At 43.7% G+C, this 7,631-nt stretch overlaps 1 non-coding gene across 1 annotated transcript; it reads right to left on the reverse strand.

Annotated features, from left to right (window-relative positions):
• Positions 1 to 7,323: 7,323 nt before the first annotated feature.
• Positions 7,324 to 7,395, reverse strand: TRNAS-GGA (transfer RNA serine (anticodon GGA)). Its single transcript has one exon. It is a non-coding gene; the product is annotated as a tRNA-Ser (tRNA).
• Between the last annotated feature and the right edge of the window lie 236 nt (positions 7,396 to 7,631).

Genomic DNA, 7,631 nt, shown 5'->3' on the forward strand with positions numbered 1-7,631 from the left:
TTAAGGAGACATTTGCTAATAATGAGCTTGATAGCTTATGTTTCATCTCGGATTCAGTACATGGAATATGCATCTCCAACAGCCAACACCCTAGGTTGCTATGACTTCCAGATGGAGTTGGGGGGGGGGGTGTTTGGGGCTTGAATTTAGGCAGACACCAAGAGGCAATGTTTTACATTTCCTTTGCCTCCCTGATCCAAATATAACTTTTTTAATATTTATTTTTATTGATTTATTTGGCTGTATGGTCTTAGTTGGGGCACATCAGATCCTTGTTTTGGTTTGCAAATCTTTTAGCTGCAGCATGTGGTATCTAGTTTCCTGACCAAGAATCGAACGCCAGCCCCCCGCTTTGGGAGCATGGAGTCTTAACTGCTGGACCACCAGGGAAGTCCCCAAATGTAATTTTGAGCCACTTTTAGGAGCCTCGTAACTCATCTCACAGGTCCTACTTTGGACTCCCTAATGATCTATTTTTGAGAAACAGCCAAAACGGTGCCTTTTGAGATGGAAATTTGATCACCTCACCCCATTTTTATGCCTGCTAATGGCTGCCCCCTGTGCTCAGAATGAAATCCAAACATCTCAGGACAGACTACACGGCCCTGTGTCATTTGCTGCTCGCCAGTCTCTCCATCCAAACTTGCCACCTCCACCCCACCCTGACCCCTCTGCTTTAGTCACACTGCTTCTTCCTGCTCATCACAGTCCCAGCTTCCTCGTGTTCGCAGGTTCCTGCTGCCCCTGGGAATTTAGCCTGGCTCTCTCCTATTATTCAAATCCAATCTAAATTACATCCCTATCCTTTCAGTCATTTTCTGTATTTTCAACTTGTTTTGTTTTTTTCCTGGTACCACTAGTTACCAAAATCAGCTGGTTCATTCATTTGCTTGCTTAAATGAGCACATGACCACACTGTCTTACTCCCCTAATAAGACATTTAGGCATACCTCAAGCATTTAGAAATTCAAGGCACAGAGACATTTGTTGAATAAACAGCCCAATCTTCATTTCTCAGATGAGGACTGAAGCCCATTAATGTTAAGTGACATGTGTACAAACACCCAGTCCAAGATCTGATGCCGTATCTTCTCGGCCCTTCTGCCATGCTGGCCCAGATACACCCACCTTCTCTTCCAGAACTTCCATGTCTGTACAGCCAAGAATTTAGAGATTGGACGAGAGCTTGCCCCACACTCAGATGCTCCTTGGTTTAATAACACATAGCCTCTTGGCATTGTACAGCTCAGGGAGTTTGGCCTTTATGAAAACCACATAAACAAGCACTACTGATTCCGCATCGGTTTTCCTTATGAATATATTCATTGCTGAGATATGTCTTTTCCTGCTTTTAGATCCTCATATAATGAACGCATGTTTCTATCTATAAATGTTTAAATAATACCTCCTTCTCCCACTCTCTTCCACTTGTCCTTGGAAACTGGCTCTTGAACTTTTACCTGGCTCAAAGGTTCACCCCAGTCCTCTATTCTGTTCAAAAATATTTCCCTAGAGGCGCTGTGGAGGTTCTTGTTATAATTCGACATTAATAATAAATAGCAAAGCATCCCTCAGCCAGCCCCAGGATCCTACCCACCTCAGCTGGGCTCTAAGCTCACACCAAGAATCTAAAACGTCTGAAAGAGCTCTCAGCCTATTTTTTTAGGGAGCGGGGGGAAAAACTAAAGGAAGTATATCCTACACATGCCGGCAGCCAGACTAACAGAGAGCGGGGCTGTCGCATTTCATCTGCCAAAGGCGGAGAGAAAGACCTGAGCGTGAACTTCAAGATCAAGTGCGACTTGTGGGACTGAACTCTGAAGACATTCCTGGAGGCACCTGTGGGGAAAATGTCTAAGGGAATCATATTTTTCCAGGCTGAAAATTAGGACACACAAGCATGTGACAGAATTTTTCTCTCTTCATTGTCATTGTTTTGCTTGTTTCGGTGAGTCCATAGGGGTGTGTGTGCGTGTGTGTGTGTGTGTGTGTGTGTGCGCTGATTCTGTATGTACACAAAAGTCAATAAAATTTAGAATTAGCCTCCAAATATTGGATTTTCCAGGATCCTGAGATGAACTGGTTTAAGGATGATAACTAGCAAACATTTTACAGCAGGAGTATTTTTTTAAAATGCTACATATATACTGATGTATCTACCTTTATTCAGTCAGTTCCTAAAAGGGACAAATTTAAAAGTTCATGTTTCTTCTTACAAAAATAAAATATATATCTAAAGCTCTCTGTGGTTCATCTTGCCTACAAACTACATTGGAAAATCCTTAGGCCAAAACTCAGACTTCTCTTTTCCATATATCTAATTTTATCTCCTTTTATAAACTGTAAAGTTTATATAGCCTAGCCTATGCTGAGGTAAGAAATAGCCCCCAAATCACAGCTTCTTAACTTGGCAGAGGGATCCTTCTTGTTAAGGTACATATCCTTCATGATCTCCAGGAGACTCTGCTCCACAAAGTGGCTCAGGGTCTCAGGCCAACAAAGGCTCCATGATCTTGCAAGAGTATACCTAGAACATAAACCTGCCATCTGTATCACCGCTGAAGTGAGGGGAGAGACTGGAGGACTGGAGATTTTCAATGTCTAAGTCCACTCCACTGCACAGAGGGGAATAGCCAGAGCAAATGCCATGTTGCGTGAGCACAACTGGCTCGGCCACCCAATTCCTCCAGCCCTCAAGAGAAATTGACCGCTTACTTAAAAGCCACTTAGAGGGACTTCCCTGGTAGTCCGGTGGCTAAGAATCCACACCCCCAATGCAGGGGGCCCAGGTTCAGTTCCTGGTCAGGGAACTAGATAATGCATGCTCCAACTAAGATTCGGTGCAGCCAAATACACGAATAAATAAAAAGTATATATACAAAAAACAGCCACTTAGAATCTCAGACAGAACTAGGTTCATGTCCTTTACTTGCATGACGTGTACAAGATCTGTTTTACCTCTCTAAGTCACAGTTTCTTCTTGCATAAAATGGGAAGAATACATATGTCATCAGCTTTTTGCTGGAATTAAGTGAGCAGATTCACATCAACTACTTATAACAGTGTCTAACACATAAGTCCTCAAACACATTAAGGTATTTATGATGAGGGTGAACATGATTCTTCATTCTTCAAGTGCCTTTAAGAATTCATTGCTCTAGGTCTTTCTCGTCTCCGTATCCCCAGGGCTAATATAGTTACTCTGACCTACACTGGATGGATCAGAAATTCTAAAAAATGTTGACTTAGGCAGCTGCCATCTCAAAACTTTTTTATTAGCTGTCACTATTGCTGTCTCTTCAACCAGAATGCCCTGCTTACACCCATCTGCCTTTTCATCCTTCAGGTCCACCTCGGTCAGGTCCCTCCTGTCCTATATGCATCCATTTCTCTTATCTCAAAATTTCTTTTACTTATTGAAAAAAAAAAAAAAACCCACCACAGTGATTATTTGGCTATTTCACATTCAACACCTTGATTTTCCAACAAGACGGTCCATCTCATGAGTAGGGACCGGGTATTTTGTATTCCCGGCAACAATTCATAGCAATAGTTATAACAATAATTGTTAGAACAATTCATAACAGCAATATAACAAAAACAAAAGTGCTTTTACTTTGAGCATCAATAAGCTAATAATTGGGCTTCCCTGGTGGCTCAGTGGTAAAGAATCCTCCTGCCAAGGCAGGAGACTCGGATTCAATCCCTGGGTCGGGAAGAGCTCCTGGAGAAGAAAAAGGTGAATCACTCCAGTATTCTTGCCTTTTAAATCCCATGGACAGAGTAACCTGGTGGGCTACAGTCCATGGGGTCTCAAAGAGTCGAACTTGACTTGGCAAATTAACAACAAAGTGAATTATTATACCATAGTACTTCTCAAACTTTAGCATGCCTCAGGGCCACCTGGAGGGCCTGTTAAAAGACAGATCACTGGGTCCCACTCCCAGAGTCTCTGATTCAGTGTTTCTGGAATTGGACCTGAGAATTTGCGTTTCTATCAGGTTACCAGGTGATGCAGACGTTGCTGACATAGGGACCTCACTTTGACAGCCATTGTTACATAAGATGTTTTACGTTTGTCCTTATACTCAGTCCTTACAACAGTCCTTTAAGATAGGTATTGCTGCTTCATGTTTATATAAATATACCAACGACACTGAGGCACACACGGCTGAAATGACTTGCCCAAGTTTACCTACTGGTAAGTAGCAGAGGCAAGAAAAGTGTCTCAGCACCAGTAAACCTTTTCTCTCCACCACATGGATAACTGAGGCTATGTTACATCCTGATAGACAACAGTGCATTACTTGTTGAAATAAAAAGGCCCACTTTCCATTTCCATTCAACTTTGAATCACTCTAAAACTCAGAGTCCAGGCAAGTAGAGTGTTTGTTGCATAAGGAAGTTGGCTCCAGCTCAGTATGAGTCTTTACTAGTAAGTAAAGCCCTAAATCAGAAGCATTATATTGCAACAGCAAGGGGTACAAAGCAACAACGATGGCACAGGCGCTGCAGCCACCACCCAGGGCAGCTGACGCCAGCCCTTCTCTTCTTTGAGGCACTGCTGAGTCTTTCTTCTGGGAGCTGCACCTTTCCTCAGGGCTTGCCTTTATGCTCCAGCTGACATTTTGACTATTTCCTAAGGCACTCAGTGAAGAAAATTAAAATAAACTAAAAGAGTACAGCACTTCCCCAGAGCAGCAGCTGGGTAGGCCTCATGCCCAAGAAGTCCTGAGAAATCAGACTGAAGTCTTTCCCTGTGACCACGATGCCCTCTAGAGGCCACTGGATTCCAGGCAGAGGGACAGCACCATACTTTCCCTACGTTTTGAGGTCCAAACACCAGACCACCCCAAGGATCAAGGTGGGATTTTAAAAGATCTGTACCTTGAGGGACCTCCCTGATGGTCCAGGAGTTAAGACTTCACCTTCCAGTGCAGGGGTGAGGGTTTGACCCCTAGTTGGGGAGCTAAGATCCCTCCTGTCTCTCAGCCAGAAAAAAAATGTACAAACAGAAACAATATTATAACTAATTCAATAAAGACTTTAAAAATGGCCCACATCAATAAAATCTGTAAAAAGTAAAATAAAAAGATTTGTACATTGAAAATGTGGAGAGAGAGACTGGTCATGACCTATGTGACCCTCCCCAGTTCCATACTCCTCTTTCCACAAAAAAACCTAGAGTTCCGGTGTGGCTACTATCCTAGTATAGTCTATCAGGCCACACCCAGAACTGTGTGCTCAAGTACAAATGAGACAAAAGCAAATATAAATGCATGGGACATGTGAAAAAAAAATGATCGTGATGGTGTAAGAGGCTCAAAACCATGCAACATAGTTAAAGGAATGACATTTCAATGGAAAAAGACTCATGACACTGCAAAGCCTCACCTAATATGTCAAAGGCTGGCAGAATTTCCAAAACAGTGCCCTGCAAGATGGAAAAGGGTTTTCCCTGGAAATTCCCTGGTGGTCTAGTGTCTGAGACTCCATGCTCTCACTGCCGAGGGCCTGAGTTCAATCCCTGGTCAGGGAACTAAGATCCCACAACCTGTATGCATGGCAAAAAAAAAAACAAAGGACAGGCAAAGAAGGTTGCCTTCCCCAAAGAAGGTTCTGGGGGCAAACACACATGAGGAACTTGGGTAAAACAAAGTTCAGCAGATTTCTTTAAGTCAGGACTTCTCAGAACCTTTAACATAGTGTAGGCCTTGTGAATGGGCTTTCCAGGTGGCATTAGTGGTAAGGAACCCACCTCCCAGTGCACGAGACTTAAGAGACATGGGTTCAATCCCTAGGTCAAGAAGATCCCCTGGAGGAGGGCATGGCAACTGTCTGCAGTATTCTTGCCTGAAGAATGCCATGGAGAGAGGAGCCTGGCAGGCTACAGTCCATAGCATCACAAAGAGATGGACACAAATGAAGCAACTTAGCACACACGCAGGCCTTGTAGATGGCTAAGAGGACAGTGTGTTTGCCAAACTTATTTAGTGAGAAGATGTTTTCCCCTTGCAATACCTTTCACCTCTTCACAGGATATTGCATGTACCTAGAACACACATTAGGACTCACAGATAATTACAGGATACGAGTTTTCCTATGCCCAGATTTGGACAAACTGGAGGATAACTGTGTTGGAGGGCTAAGGTTTGCTCTGCATAGCCCATGGGTCAATAAAAATAAGATAAATTACAAGAGAATTTTACAGTTTACCAAGCACCTCTTACCACTCTTTCATTAAATCCTCATAGCAATCCTGTGAAGTGTGCCAATCAGCAAGCCTGTTATTAACAATTAACAGACCTGAGGCTGGAAGGAAAGTCATCTCGCTCCCAGCTTACTGGTGTTTTTCTGAACTGAAGGGAGGATGAAGCTAGCAAAGTCTCCACCCCTTCCAAATAGTCAGGCAAAATCTGAAGTCTACCTAATAGTCATAACTGCTGGTTTCTATTACATCGTAACTTCCCAAGCTAAGCTCATCTCATCAACTCTCACAAAAGGGCATCCTATGAGGGGTAAATTAGCATTTATGCTTTGATCCCTGGGTTGGGAATATCCCCTGGAGGAGGGCATGGCAACCCATTCTAGGCAACCAGTCTTGCCTAGAGAATCCCATAGACAGAGGAGGCTGGCAGGCTACAATCCACAGAGCCACACAGAGTCGGACAGGACTGAAGCAGCTTAGCACACATACTTGCCTCTTCCAAATGAGGAAACCGATGCTTAGAAAGGTTAAGTGACCCACCCTGGGTCATCCAGTAAGATTTGCTTGGATCCAGACCCATGTGTCTAAGCACGTGAACTGTTCAAGGAAGCTGTAAGTATTAAAAGGGGACAGGTGTCATATAAGATGGGACACTGTCTGAGAGTCTACAGGTTTTCCTTGCCTGGACCCCTGCCTATTCCCTTCCCTCCTTCTTTCCCCCTCTTCCAGTCTTAAAAGCAAGCTCATTCGTTCCAGCAAAAGAACTCTCAGAAACAAGAAAGTCTCTATCTATCCTGAGGTGGTTTGCAAAGAGTGTGGTCCGCTGTCTAAGTCCTCATGTTTTGTGTAACTGATGATAAGCAAGTTAAATTTCCTTTGGGGGGCTGAATATAGAATGAAGCATCTGCTTCTTCTAGGGACACACACAAAAAATTTTTAAACCCTTCCTAGTCACAGGGTTTTTTTCAAAGAGACATTCTGTCAATCCCTTCTAATTATAATCTGAGTGAAACTCTTTGCGACCCCATGGACTGTAGCCTACCAGGCTCCTCCCTCCATGGGATTCTCCAGGCAAGAGTACTGGAGTGGGTTGCCATTTCCTTCTCCAGGGTATCTTCCCGACCCAGGGGTCGAACCCGGGTCTCCTGCATTCCAGGCAGACGCTTTAACCTCTGAGCCACCAGGGAAGTTCATTAATTTTATAGTTTTGTTGTTACCTGTACTTCTGTCTTGTTCATCTGCTTTGTGACGAGCCAGAAACCGCAACTTCAATCAGCGGTTCTGCTTTACCTGCCTCGTAGACTGCACTTCTCTGTACATTCTCTGAGGTTTCTACACCTAAAAAGCTTTGAAAACCAACTCATGACTCAAAGGCTGATTCCACCGTTAGTACCCATGTTTGATGACTCTCTCCGGATACCAG

Source organism: Ovis canadensis, chromosome 19 (genome assembly GCF_042477335.2).
Source record: "Ovis canadensis isolate MfBH-ARS-UI-01 breed Bighorn chromosome 19, ARS-UI_OviCan_v2, whole genome shotgun sequence".
Taxonomy (NCBI): Eukaryota; Metazoa; Chordata; class Mammalia; order Artiodactyla; family Bovidae; genus Ovis; species Ovis canadensis.